The 14642-nt window shown below is 35.6% G+C and overlaps 1 pseudogene; it reads right to left on the bottom strand.

Moving 5' to 3' along the window:
- Window positions 1–5253: 5253 nt before the first annotated feature.
- LOC142620188 (uncharacterized) lies at window positions 5254–10366 on the bottom strand (annotated as a pseudogene).
- Between the last annotated feature and the right edge of the window lie 4276 nt (window positions 10367–14642).

Raw genomic sequence — 14642 nt, 5'->3', positions numbered from 1 at the left:
CTACTTGAACTTGATGCAAGGTGTCACCATGGAATAGTAATTATCCTCACTTTAGGAGTTGAAACAAAAACAGAGGACAATAGGTTAGTTTCTTTAGATTGGTAAATAAATTAAATGTGGGTTTAGAATTCTAGTGTCATAGGCATGTGCTTCTTGTTAGAGCTACTGGATGCTTCGTCCACTAGTATCCAACCTCATCCCGTGTCACCAAAACAAAAACAGAGGAATATCAACAAAAACAAAGGAATATCAAGCTTATATCGGGCTCATTCAACAAGCTCAATTCCATTTGCTCAAAAAATACAAAGCCCAACAACAACCATAAACTTTGAGGAAGGGAATGGGCCATAAAGTCACAGCACACCCTAACTTTGATGGACTGGGATAAAGATTTTGATTAAAGATTTTTTTTTTTTTTCAGAATTAAAAATCAAATCAAATAAAAAAAAGGAAAAAAAAAACACTAAAAACTGAAAAGAATTGTGGACTTTTGAGTGTAATGGCTCATTTAAATACTAGCTCAAATAAAATTTTCAAGAAAAAAAAATCTAAAATATGATGGGCTTGTATTATAAATGATGCATTGAGCTTTGCTACATAATCGCCACATCATTTATAACCTCAAGAACTTTTTAACAACATCAATTTCACTTTAAAATCATTAATTATCATGATATTCTTTAGTAATTTATATCACCATCACCCTATAAGTTTTAGATTTTTTTTTTCAGACAGCGATGGTTATTACTTGGAGAAAAGTTAAAGAATATCTTAAGGACATTGCTTTGGAAAATAAAAATTAGGAATTTTTTATATGGGAAAAGAAAAAATAGCTTTTAATATTTCTCTTGAAAATTGTGTAATATATATTAGCGATTGCTCTAAGAGCATCGATTAACAAGACAAATGCGACTAACATGATATTTTTGTACCAATAAAGGTAAGCAGCCTAATATATATAAAGTTAACTTCAATACATGATCTATTGAATTTACTTCAAAATCTGTGTATTAAATGATTTATTTTAGTATTATATAGACTATACTGTGTGAATACGATTCACGTAAGATACGATAGTAGCATATAAATTGGAGTTGTTTGAGGAGTTCTTTATTATTAGAGCATTGACATCCCAAAATTCTATCTCATCCTATTTTACCATCCCAAAAAACTATTTTATCAGTTACACTATACCATTTTACAATACTCTCAGCATCTCCACTTTTATTTTACAATACAACACATTATTATAATATTTTTACACAATAAAATAATATATCCTAAAATCCAAATAAAAACAAAAACCCAAAACCCGGTGAGAGAGAGAGGAATTGATAAGGTGAATAAAATATATATATATATATATATATATATATAAAATATATATAAAGGGAGAAGGACGACAGCGCAGAAGGCGGAAGCACAACAGATAGCAAATATATGGATTAATTCAAAGTAAATAATAATTGAAAGTAAGGCGGTAGAACCAGCCAAGCAGTTGTATATCAAAGTAATTCAAAGTATTGAAAACAGCAGTTGTTTATTGAATATACATCAAAGTACTTACAGTAGTAGTAGCAACAAGATTACAGTGATCAACAGGTTGGGTAAATAATACAAGGCTTGAAAGCTAGTCCTGGTTCCTAGTTACAAGCTTTGCAGTGAGATATCTTGATCTAAGGAGGTCCTAGAGAGAGTTCTAAGGGAAATCCTAGAAAAAGATTCTGAGTTCAACAATAAGGGACAACCCCCCTTATATAAGTGAATAAAGTAGTAAACAGTACAAAGTAAATAATGACATTTTACTGTTCACATCAGGACCCGTGAGGGGCAATAGGAGCGCAATATCCGGAAGGAATCAAATCGGCTTTTGAGACCGAAAGTAGGATGGCTGGTAGTGCCAAAAGTGGTCAATACTATAATCATGATAACTTTAGTAAACATTTTTACTCTTGAGTGAATATTGTAACATCCGCAGCCTTTATGCAGGCTAAACAAATCAGGCTCCTAGGTCAGGAGTGTTTTCATCATATTCTTCATCATGTGCAAACCAATCTTTTGGATAAGGTTGAGGATAAGGGTAGCAAGGGCTTTCGGCAACAGGGCTTTCAGCAACAGATCCTTCTTCTTCAGAATTTCTGTTCTCAGCTTCCTTTTCTTCCTCAATCTTTTTCTTGAGAAGGGCATATAAATCATCTTTACTTAATTTGTCAATATCTGAGGGAGTAGAGGGGGCCTTGGAAGTAGACTGGGCACTAGAGATCAGTTGTTTGGGAGGTGGTCTCCGGTAAACATTATCCAATATTTGTGAAACATATCCAAATTTGTCCCACCACTTGACATACCAATGTCTAGTAAGAATATCACCTTCTTTCTCATATTGCCACTTTAGAATCCAAGGGACTCTAAAACGTTTAACAAAGTGGAGAAGGGCAGGAAATTTGGCATTATGAGCATTTACCTTAAAACCTTGTTTCCAGAAATTGAAACAATCAACAAGAGGTTTGGGGAAGATCTCAATATCAGAACCAAATTGATTCCACCAACAGATGAACCAAAGAGGCAGATCAACATTGTTGTCAAATTCTTTATCAAAGTTAATAAACCACGAATGAGTCATTGTTTCATTTTGGTGAAGCATAAATTTGAACCAAGCGTCAATATAATCATGGTATGAATATGGAACAGAGTGTTTAGGGAGACTTTTTGTAAAGGTAGGAGAATGTCCCCAACTAGCTTCAGTAACAATATTTTTTAGGTAAACACTGTGATAAATAATTTTGGTTTTATCATCCAAATCAAAGATGGTTTTAATAACAGTAGCATCTTCTTGGCGTAAAATGTCAGAATAAAATTCCAACCTTTTAGCACCATGTTCCGGAACCCAGTGACACAAAGGAGGGAAATAGCTTTTTGCAATCTGGAGAGGGTTCTTGATTGCTGCTCGGTTTGGTTCAACAAAAAATAGGTTTTGGAAGTATTGTTTTTTAACATATTGTGAAGCATTGGATTTTCTTGGGTAAATAGTTCGGACAGGCTGGTTAACAGGGGTTAAAACATAAGGGTCATAGGCAGAAATCAAAACAGAGGAATAATTAGGCTTGGGGATTGATCCTAAAGTGGTGAGGCGGTTAGCAATATCTCCTGGGGAGACGGGTTCTCGTTTAACAATTTGGTCGTGTGAGGTTGCAGGACCTTTATCCTTGGATCCTCTACTTGCCATTGTGGCACTGCAGGAATTCACGGGTAAGAAAATCAGGAATAGAATTTTGAGATCCTTTAATATATTCAATATCAAAATCAAAAACACCCATCCTTTCCCAGGTCTTTTGATTAATTATGAAGATGGTTCTGATGATGATCCTTTTTGGCTTTCTCAAATGTTTGAATTTGGTTTTGTCAGACTCATCAAATTAACGAGTCATAACCAAATTAACCAGTTCCCTAATATTATCCAAAAGGCTGTTGCAGATGTTGCAGCAACCCCTTATGTTTCAATCCGATGTTGGAGTACTTTACCCAAATGGGAAAAGAATAACTGGATGAATGTTCAACCTTCTAAGCATCTTGTTCTTATTAACGGATATACTCACCAAGGCCAATGGTATGAAGGCAATGCTTATGTTTCTCATAAACATCCCTATGCTCTTGCTGAATGTTGGAGAAGTTACTTTAATAATCGAATTCTTGATGTCTCCGAAGAATTATGGAAAGACTACCATTTCTTTGGTTGTACAGATATAATTTCTGTTTTTGTTAACAAACCTTATACTTCTGCGGTCAGGCACATACAATGGGTAGAACATGATGACCCAAGAATATTCCTCACAAGAGATCCTATTCACGAACCATTAATGTATTGTGGTTTCTGTAACCAATATTCAACCTATCATGAACATGAATGCAATGATGATCCCCCATGGGATCCCTTTCCAGGAGACCCTTATGCTGGTTACCCGTCTGATGTAGCTTCTACCTAGAAGCATATTGGTACAGCTAGATGATGTTACTATTTGCCGATGATACTTTCCTGACAATAATGATCCATTATTGACTATTCCAAGAAGACAAAATTATTTTGCTGATACTTTTGGCACTACCAGCCATCCTACTTTTGGTCTCAAAAGCCGATTTGATTCCTTCCGGATATTGCGCTCCTTTTGCCCCTCACGGGTCCTGATGTGAATAGTAAAATGTCATTATTTACTTTGTACTGTTTACTACTTTATTCACTTATATAAGGGGGGTTGTCCCTTATTGTGAAACTCAGAATCTTTTTCTAGGATTTCCCTTAGAACTCTCTCTAGGACCTCCTTAGATCAAGATATCTCACTGCAAAGCTTGTAACTAGGAACCAGGACTAGCTTTCAAGCCTTGTACTATTTACCCAACCTGTTGATCACTGTAATCTTGTTGCTACTACTACTGTAAGTACTTTGATGTATATTCAATAAACAACTGATGTTTTCAATACTTTGATATACAACTGCTTGGCTGGTTCTACCGCCTTACTTTCAATTATTATTTACTTTGAATTAATCCATATATCTGCTATCTGTTGTGTATTCAATAAACAATTGCTGTTTTCAATTATTTTGATATACAACTGCTTGGCCGGTTCTACCGCCTTACTTTGAATTATTTTGATATACAACTGCTTGGCTGGTTCTACCGCCTTGCTTTCAATTATTATTTACTTTGAATTAATCCATATTTCTGCTATCTGTTGTGCTTCCGCCTTCTGCGCTGTCGTCCTTCCCCCTGTACAGCCAAAGAAATGGTAGTCTTTCCATAATTCTTCAGACCACCACAAACTATTCAACAAAACCATGAGAGCACTTGAAATTCACCTTGTTAACCTTGCTACCCAAATTATTGACCCTACTACTGAACATGCAGCCTTTGCCGACCAACTTTTTAATTGCCTTGTTTATGCTCAAAACCGTCATGATGAATCACACATGATTAGTCAACTCTTTGGCAAAGAGGAAATCCATTCAATGGATAGAAAGACTATAATGGGTACTGATTTTGCTAGATTGAGTTTAAAAAATCAATCTATATATATATATATATAAGAATTGAGCTAAAGTGCAATTCTATCTTTAGAATTGAATTGTAGTACTATTGCAAATTTATTTGCAATAGTTGGTGTTTGCAAGTCCGGATGTTGAGCTTGTTTGGCGCATTAATGCTAAAATTTTCTTACATATAACATTTGCAATACCAAATGCGAATGCTCTTACAAGTTTGTAATGCTCTTACAAGTTTGTTTCTTGAATTCTTTTAACGATAAATGGTGCTGCATTTTTCTTGAAATGTCCAGCTTATCACTAATAGCCTTGAAAAGAACTCTGTTGTTCAGTTCCTCACAATACAACAAAACATTTATTTCTTTTCTTTCCGTTTTCCTTAAATGGGAACATAGTACAGTACAAGTTGGAAATGAAATTCATTACATGGAACGCAATTAGCAGTTGCAGTGTCATCAGCTTTCTTCTTGATAGTTCCATATCCATCCGTGTATATAGAAGAAACTCCCATTACCAATAACGTAACCGGCCACCAGTTTCATCTTTGCATAGAAGAATCAAACGGAAGTCACACAAGGACAGTCAGTCACAGTCTCACAAGCCATTTCTTGCCAAAGTAGCAGAGGCAATTCGGGTCAAAACAACAATTTGGCGATTAAGTTCCTTGGATATCTGAACCACCAACTCATCAACTACAGTCTCCTGTAAAGCCACAAAAAGAACGAGATGGACCATAAATCAAAGGTCGCATAATCAAAGAAATTATCCTGTTTGTGACCTATCAATCAATAAAAAATAGCTGTTTTTCCGTAGAATTGATCTTGTATTTATTCTCTGGAATGAAGACTCTCACTTTTGGAGTTACACAAAAACAAAGACCTATAATGTGACGACTCTATTTAATAAGCGAACGTTTTTAGCTGATGTCAGCTCTCAGGAGAGAGATCTAGCAACCAGAGACCTTCATAGGAGTGCAAATGGAACACCTAATTCTAAATTATCTCTACAATATTTTTCTCATGATTTTTAATTCACCAAATTGATCAAAGTAGAGCACAGAAAGTAGTCATTTGCCATTCTGACATCATGAATGACAAGTGACCATCACACATAAAGTCTCATTTGTGAAGGTAAGATACAGGTCTTACCAGAGAAGAGATATATTCACCTGGCGGGCCATTAATAGAAGCAGCTAAATCACTTCCACCAACATCCCAAAAACCACTCTCTGGCAGCATAAACCTGACACCATAACTCAAACTGTTAGTTGCCCTTAGCAACTGTAAATGACAAAGATTATGGACCAAGATGGCTCTACCGCTGTAACCACAACATGATCTGCATCACTGAGTGCAGTGGCAAATTCATCTTTCAATTCTTCTAGACGTCTGCGAAAGAAAAAAGCTACCATAAGCAGAAAGTAAAATGAATCATAATATAATAACTATGTTGACAGATGGGCCTCTAGCACTAGCTCAAAGGGCCTTCCCTCCTTGTGAAAGGAAAGGTGTAGTGGGAGGTCATGGGTTCAAGACCAACCTAGTGCTTAAGTACTTTAACCATTTGGAGAAAAGAAAAGAAAAAACGTTTTTGTTCCCATTCTATGTGAGAATACCTGTAAGAATGAGGTTGGAATACCACCCATATAGCCTTGAATGGGAACCTTTGACGTGCTGCCTAGAGAACTGCGCAGATTTCTGTTGTATGGTGTGCATAATCATCATACATATGGCATCCACAAATTTGCCTAACAAAATTTGTATCACAGCTTTGGCAAATCCTTTTCCAAAGGCCAAAGAGGCTTTAATGTGTATGTGCTTTAGCTTTCTATAGGTTGGGTCTACATTAGGGGCAACCAGAGATCTAGAAATAAAATTATAACCTACCAGTGTGTAATCACTGCCACCATGATAGTTGAGACGAATTGAGGACACATGCCAATCATTTAGACTCGAGATTCCACAAGTAGTTATTCAGTAATGCTCATCAAATAGCTCCAAGTTTGGAGCCAACATCACACCACTGGAATACTCTGATCCAGTTGCTTGTCTCCTACTATGATTTTAGCAAAGAACGTGCATCTGGACTGTTGTGTCCCTTCCAAGGAAACTCCAGAATTAGAATATAGAATAGATAAAATCATATAAGCAGCATTCATGAACTTCTTATACAGCATTGGAGTTGCAGCATACGGATATGAGGAAGCATTCCGGGGAGGAAAGCTTGAGTTTATAGTAGGGTTAATGGTAATGGGATTATGGGACTCACCATATTGTGGTGAGATGGCAGGCCTTAATCTTTGGAAAAGGGTCATATCACAATCCGAGACTCATACCATCAATGTGAATCAACAACGTGTAAGTTTAGTTATTTATCATTCATACATTCTTGTTTCTTATGCTTAATTACTCAAGGAATTTGAAAATTCTAACTAGATGCTCATGCTGATAAATGAAAAATGAACTTTGAATGCATTGGACCTTTGTAAATTAAATTATTAGTATTTGTCAAAAAAATTTCTTTGTTTGACTTAGTAAATTGCTGAATTTGAATAGATACTGCAAACCATTCACCCTCGTCATATAGACTGAACAGATGAACACTATCAACTCAAAAATTCTGTATGCTTAAACCTCTATGATTGGTTAGTTAGATTTGAGAGGAACTTGAATAGTTATATATATAAGACCATAACACAAATTTGGGTTAGCCATGAATTGTGTATCTAGTTTTATTTATATATTTGGTAAGAAATCTTGATTTGAGGTTTTTGGCTTTTTGCACTGAAAGTTAGAGTTAACTGGACCAAATCCTTGGGTTTCCAAGCACCCCTATACAAGCCTTATCACATACAAACAAGAATTATGACCTTGCAAGGAGAAATTAGAAATAAAACTATCAATTCCCCAGAAGTCCTAACTTAGTGCCACAGATTATATCCTTAATAGGACAAGTGGGCAATGATTACCTGTCCCCATATATTATGAGATGTCCACCCACCTTGATTAGATTGACGAACCTCCTGAAAGTAGATTTAATGGCTTCCTAATGTTGAGAGCATAGATTTAATCAGTCTAAACTGTGCCTACGAAAGTACAGTCTTGTAATATTAATTTCCATGCATAAAAAGCTTATCAAACAACACGCCTTATCTTGAAAGATGTCAACATGCTCCCAGTCCAGATTGGTTACTACAGCTATGTTAGGTGACAATCCCAAGAAACAACGATCATATTCATCAGCCTACCCTGAAGACAAAGTGCATGAGCATAAAGTTGCAATAGTCTAGAAACAGACAGAAAAAGTTGCACTGGTCATATCTGCACTGTCCGTACAGAAATGTGGAGTGGGATCCAATAATGATGATGAAACACCAATCCTTTTTCATTAATACATTGCTTCATCTTTACACACAGAGATTCCATTATTTGACAAATGAAAATTTTGAAATTTGCTATTTTCAGGCAGAAACTGTGAAACAAAATTCTTCATCAATTCATAGAAGAAGAAGAAAAAAATCATTCTCACAATAACTTTTTTAGAGTTAGCATTCTCATATGCAATGTTAATGTTCAATACGATAAGCAAACAATTTCATAGACATCATGAAAATAAAGTGGATAGGGTCCTCTAGTACAAAATTTTGACCACCACCTGAAATAATATTTCCTTCTGGAAACTACAAAAGTATAGCTTTGATTATTTCCAGCGTCTAGTGATATCATAAAAGTGTTTCAACTACAGAAATCAAGCCAATCGACTAATGGAACCAAATGCAAATGTTCAAAGAAAAGGAGAAAGCATTAAGAGAACTCATCAGAGCATATGGCCAAACAATAAAAGATACCTATATGTGTAAAATTCAGCTCTACTGCAGAGCTCAATGTAAAGTGGATACCTGTGGCACACGTGCTCCAATTACAGCTGTAAGATCATCGCCCATTGCTTTCAAAACATAAGCCAGCATACTTGCTGTTGTACTCTTGCCTGCAAAAACAATAATGTGCATACTCCTTTCAAGGAAAACAAAGATTAATAAGTGTGGTGACTTACTAAATAGGATAGAAAAAACATGCTAGCTTGTGTTCTTGTTAATAACATCTCACTATCAGAAGCATACTCAAGCAGAATAAAACATGCTAGTTGCTCAATTCAACTTCTTTGCAGTATTGAAAGTTTGTTGTTGGAAATTTAAGCAAGCTATTAGTAACACTTAATTGAGACAGGAAGATTCAATATAAATATTTAATAAAAGTGATTGATTAAACTTACATTCACAAACCCTCTGAGTGTGTGTGTAACCTAACCAATTAAAAAAAAATCTAAAACAATAATGATAGTTCCAATGTTTACACTTTTTGTAAGTGCATTCTTGGTCTCCGATTACAATGGAAACAAAGGCAATATTTAAGCTAATCTTCATAAATTGGTTGATTCAGTACAAAAGAAAATCTATGGCTCTAGATCCACAAATAATTAACCAAGCAGCAGTACATCATATATTATGGTGTAATAGAACAGAGAACAACTACTTAAAAGTCCTATATTAAATGTACAAACTGAGCTACAACTTACAACATCAATTCTAGAGTTTAGAGAAGTCTGTATAAATTGCGATCTGCATGAACTACTGAACTGCAGCCTATAATATGATTACCATGGCTACCACTACCAGCAATAAGCTTGTAGCACTCTGTTAGCCTTGCCAGCCAATAATCCCATTTGTGTCTGTAAATAAGGGAAAATCAAGTAAACCAATGCATTATATTTCATAAATCAAACATTAAAAAATTCCATCATCTGCCTAGTGAAACAAACAGTTAGACTATTTGAACTAAAAAGTCAACCAATCTACGAATGCCTAACACAGGGAAGTACTTTTTGTTATTTTGGATTGTTAAGATACACATGCACCTGGTGGGTCTTAAACCCAAAACCTCATTGGTCCACCTAGCACTTGCAAGGGGAGGAGGTGCCAGTCGAGCTAGAGATCATTGGCAACATTGGAAAGTACTTTTATAGATCTCATGAGGAAATTTCAGAGCAACTTTTACTTTCGAAAGCAGATCATAGGATTCCAAATGTGAATACATTGAAAAAGAGCCAAAGTACTTACACACAAAAAATAAAAAAGAATTGCAGATAAAAAAAAATTGCCAAATTTTACAGATTGATGTACTCACAGGCACTCCAGCAGACTTTGCATGCAAAATCTCCACATTGTCTTGAGGAATAGCACTTGAAACAACAATCGCATTAGGTAATCTTGACCCATCACTCCCTTTAAAATTCAAACCTGAATGACTCATAGGCCGTCCATTTGGCTGCTCCATTTAATATCTGAGCCACTAACCTCAAAACCCTATAAACAATTCACACTAATAATATTCAAATCCTAAGAAATATTCACTTCTAACACCTTGAAATTAACAACAAGCAACACAATTAGACCCCATCAAACATGTTTCTACCAATGACAAGATTTTTGACAATGTAATGAATAAATTTGGTTTCTGAAAACAAATTCATTCGAATTGTACAACAAACAGAACAAAAAAAAAAAAAAAAAAACTCCATCTATTTTATTTGGACGTAAGATGGGATATAAATTTTTCAATCTTTAAGCTTTCACTATCCAGTACCAAGGTCCAAGATACAAAGAATTTTACTCTACTACTTATAAAAAAAAAATTTACTCTACTAAACACAAAATGATTCTATGCCTTAGTTTAAGTTGAAACAAAATCTGATGGAAAACAAAGGGAGTTGGACAAAGATAATACTGGAAAATTCACGGCAATGGATTTTCCAGGGAAAGTGATAGACAGGTCATTTGGAAGATCCGGTTTTATCTTGAACTTCCATTTTGGCACACAACAGTAACATTTTGAGATGCGCTTGTTTGGCCTGGAATCTCCTCTGCAATGTTGCTTGTAATGCAAGTGTACTCCTTTGAGGGCTGCTAGAATTGAGGCAATACTTTTCCTTTTTCAAGGTAGAGATTTATGTTTGAGATAAATATTGGTATGGGAATGTGCTTTAAGGGGTTGTTTGGAATGGGGAATATGTTTCTATTGCTAACTTACCACAAATTTGTTGGCTTTATGCCACATGAATACTGAATATGTTTTAGGCTGATCATGTAATTTATCATGGGAAGGAGTTTTTAACTGCAGACTCCTCTATTCGATTTCTATGCTATACCCACTTAAACTTTTAATTATTTCTTATGATAGTAGGATTGAGCTTTGAAATATATTTGTAACATTGAGTAGAGGATATCAATTCATCTCAAACCAACATCAAGGAATAGCTTGGGTTGATTGCAGAAAATTGATTTGCATAAGCAGATCTTCATTGAAAAACACACGCATGCTAACCTTGTCACCGGTAAGATACAACAATGATAAAATATTAATCCAAGAAGCAAAATGTGATAGGAGGGCTTTATTGTTTAAAAATATTTACCAACACGAATTCTTCTATGTTGTGTATTCTGCGTTTATTTTGACATTGTCACAACTTAAATCGCATCCGCATGCTTGCCTGCTTCCCAAGCCATCACCTGTTTGGAAGAAGATATGAGGCAAAACAAATGCAACGCCACAAGACTAGGAAAGTTAACCTCATCAAAACAAGACCAGCTGGTGAGAATGTTTTATTCTATTGGAGCCATCAACTGTTGGGTAATTAAACGTGAGTTGTCAATGACATACGAGAGTAAATCTCAATTTTTGAAGATGGCAGCCCAATGAGCAATACTAAATTCAGCTAGCGGACTTGTTCACTTTAAGAGATAACACATTGTTTTCAAAAAAGTGAAGTAGTTATTTAAATTGTTTTAGAAGAGAATTCATTTATCCTAGACCTTCAACAACCAAGCAAATCTGCAGCATAAGCAGGGATGTAAGCCTAATTGAATTGTTTGGATTTAGTTTATGGACTCAAATACTATACTAATACTAGTATTCATTGTGCAAAGAAAGGTTAGCAGGCCAAATTGCAGATTTTTTTTTTGGGTGGTATTTTTTACAAAATTATGTCGATCCCACCCTCTAGGCAAGTGTGATCCCTTAACTAGCTAATATTAGTAGACTCAGTTGTTGAATTCACTGTAAATAGAGAGCAAAAGTAGCATATCTATTCTTCATGCGTACTTCAGAAGCTTACCAACTGATATAAGAATGTACTGTGGGTTTCACCCGCCTTCCTCAGATAGTTACTTGCTGCAGCTCTGAAAAGATCCCCAATTACTCGAGAGAATCAGAGATTGTTTAGTTACAAGGTGAGGAGATATTTGGAAAACAAAAGTGACATGCTTAAAAGGCAAAGTGCACACACAACAGGCATGCATTCACACAATAAAAACTGCACGCATATCTACAAATACAAGAGTCCTCTCCCTTAAAAATTCAGTTAGAAGCACACTAGCTTGGGAAAGAGACAAGGAACTTGCACTAGCATCTGGATGATGTCTACATCTTGTATCTACCAAAACTGCAACTAGGATTGCAAAGTTGATTACATTTTTTAACACAGAGCAACCAAAAAAGCATCACATAGAAAATTTTCAAGTGTCCCCATGATGTGTGACAGGTACCCCCCCCCCTCCCCCCCCCGCCCCCACAAAAAAAAAGAACAAGAAAAGAAGAAGATTATGATCTAGTTCCGCAGAGCACTGGAAATAATTGATGCAAACTGGTGTGAGGAGAAGAAAAGAAACATATGAATGATCAAATCTTACAGAGAAATGAACTAGTTCTTGGTTATAGCTAAAAATTCAAGAGTTAGAATTACCGTTTGAATGAACTAGTTCTTGGTTTTATCTAAAAAGTCAAGACTTAGAATTACAGGTCAAATGGTTGTGGTTCCCCAGCATCCACAAACAGAATGTCTCCTAGCAATACTCAAAGCTTGTTTTGGTGGAAAGAAATCCCTGCAGAACCTGCAGCAGCAGCAATGCGCTCCCAATTTGGATCTCTGCCTTTATACAGCACCCTGCTTAACAAAACTGTCGGCAGATTAGACTTAAAAGTGAGGTCTTGGAAGGATTGTCAAGTTTAAAAATCATGCCTTACCAAGTGAAGAAGATGCCACCGAGCATGCAATCTATGCTGCTTCAGCCTCACTGCCTGCACCTGTCACAGACACCTACCTATCCAAGGTAGAATATATAGGCTGGTCACTTCTCTAAACTAAAATCATAGCATATTGCTGAGTTTGAAATCAAAATTACATCACAAAATTTTTTCTTTTAATTTATTTGCAAGTTACCTACATACCTAATGGATCACCCATGACGGCACGACCTCACCCTCCAACCCATTATGATGGGAGGAGGAAATGCCATTTGAACTAGAATAAGTCAGTAAGATAAGCTTCAGATTTCTGCGTTCTCATTCTTTGTGAAAGAATTATACTTGTCCATAATATATTTATATTTTTTTAAATATAATGAATAAGAGAATACTGCTTCATAAATGTGATCGTTGTTCCCTCTTGCATTGCTCCTCTTAAGAGATTTGTTCACTGCTCAAATTTGTGTTTAAAATGCAATAACACAATTATTAAAATCAATATTTGGGTGGATCATCCCAGAACCTTTTGCCATTCCCCCAAATCTTACTGTTCTGTTCTCCCTCCAACCTGAGGAATTTATCAACTTTTAAAGGTCTGTCTGTTTGCTGGGAAGTTGATTTCCAAGAGTAATAAATTTCAAGAATTCTAATTTCCTAGGTGCAAGTCTATTAAATTGAGACAAGGCTATTGTATACATCCAACAACATTTTCTACAAAGGAAGAATTTCAATTTTTTACTGATCTTTGCTTGTTAACAAGTATAATAAAATACAGCCCATTGCCAAATCAAACCATTTACTTTTAACATTGTTTGTTTATATCTAACTTCAGGCGACTCACCAGTTATGCATTAGAAATCAAGCAACCAATCTAAGAGTTGCTCCTGTTTTGGGCCTTTGATCCAGTATCTAGATTTTATGCCTCATCCAAGCAAGTCCCACAATTAACCCAATATATGCATAGTACTGACAATCATCAGTTTAAATTTGTCAACGTAACATATATACACGTAGAAAAAATGTACCCCAGCAAGCGTGCTGGCACATTCTATCACGTCCTGATATCAATGAGCTACATAACATAAGACACAGTTCAGGCATGATACTCTGGCATACCGTTTTTTTTTAAATGTCCATTAATGCTTTCTTGCAATATAACACTGGCGCTGCGGCAACCCCATTTGTAGTAATCGCCCTCCCCTGTAAATTGATTTGGACATGAAAAAGTATCTCCAGTCAAATCGTTTCCACCTCGCTCAAATTTTTAAAAAGAGTTAAAATTGATCCGAAATGCACACACAAGTCAAGAAAAAAACTTTTAAACCATAAACAACTGGAAAATATATGATGATCACCTGGCTCCATGGGCCATGGGGGGAGAAAAATGGCATTGGCGAGTATTTTTAATTCCCTCTGACACTGTGACAGTGATGAAATAGTACAGAGTTTCTTTCTTGAACTTTTTTTTTTTTGGAGAAAAAGTTTCTTTTCTTTAACTTAGACTTGCTTTTATTCAACAGAGACAGTCAAG

Source organism: Castanea sativa, chromosome 12 (genome assembly GCF_040712315.1).
Source record: "Castanea sativa cultivar Marrone di Chiusa Pesio chromosome 12, ASM4071231v1".
In the NCBI taxonomy this organism is placed as follows: domain Eukaryota; kingdom Viridiplantae; phylum Streptophyta; class Magnoliopsida; order Fagales; family Fagaceae; genus Castanea; species Castanea sativa.
This window is presented reverse-complemented; position numbering and strand designations above follow the sequence as displayed.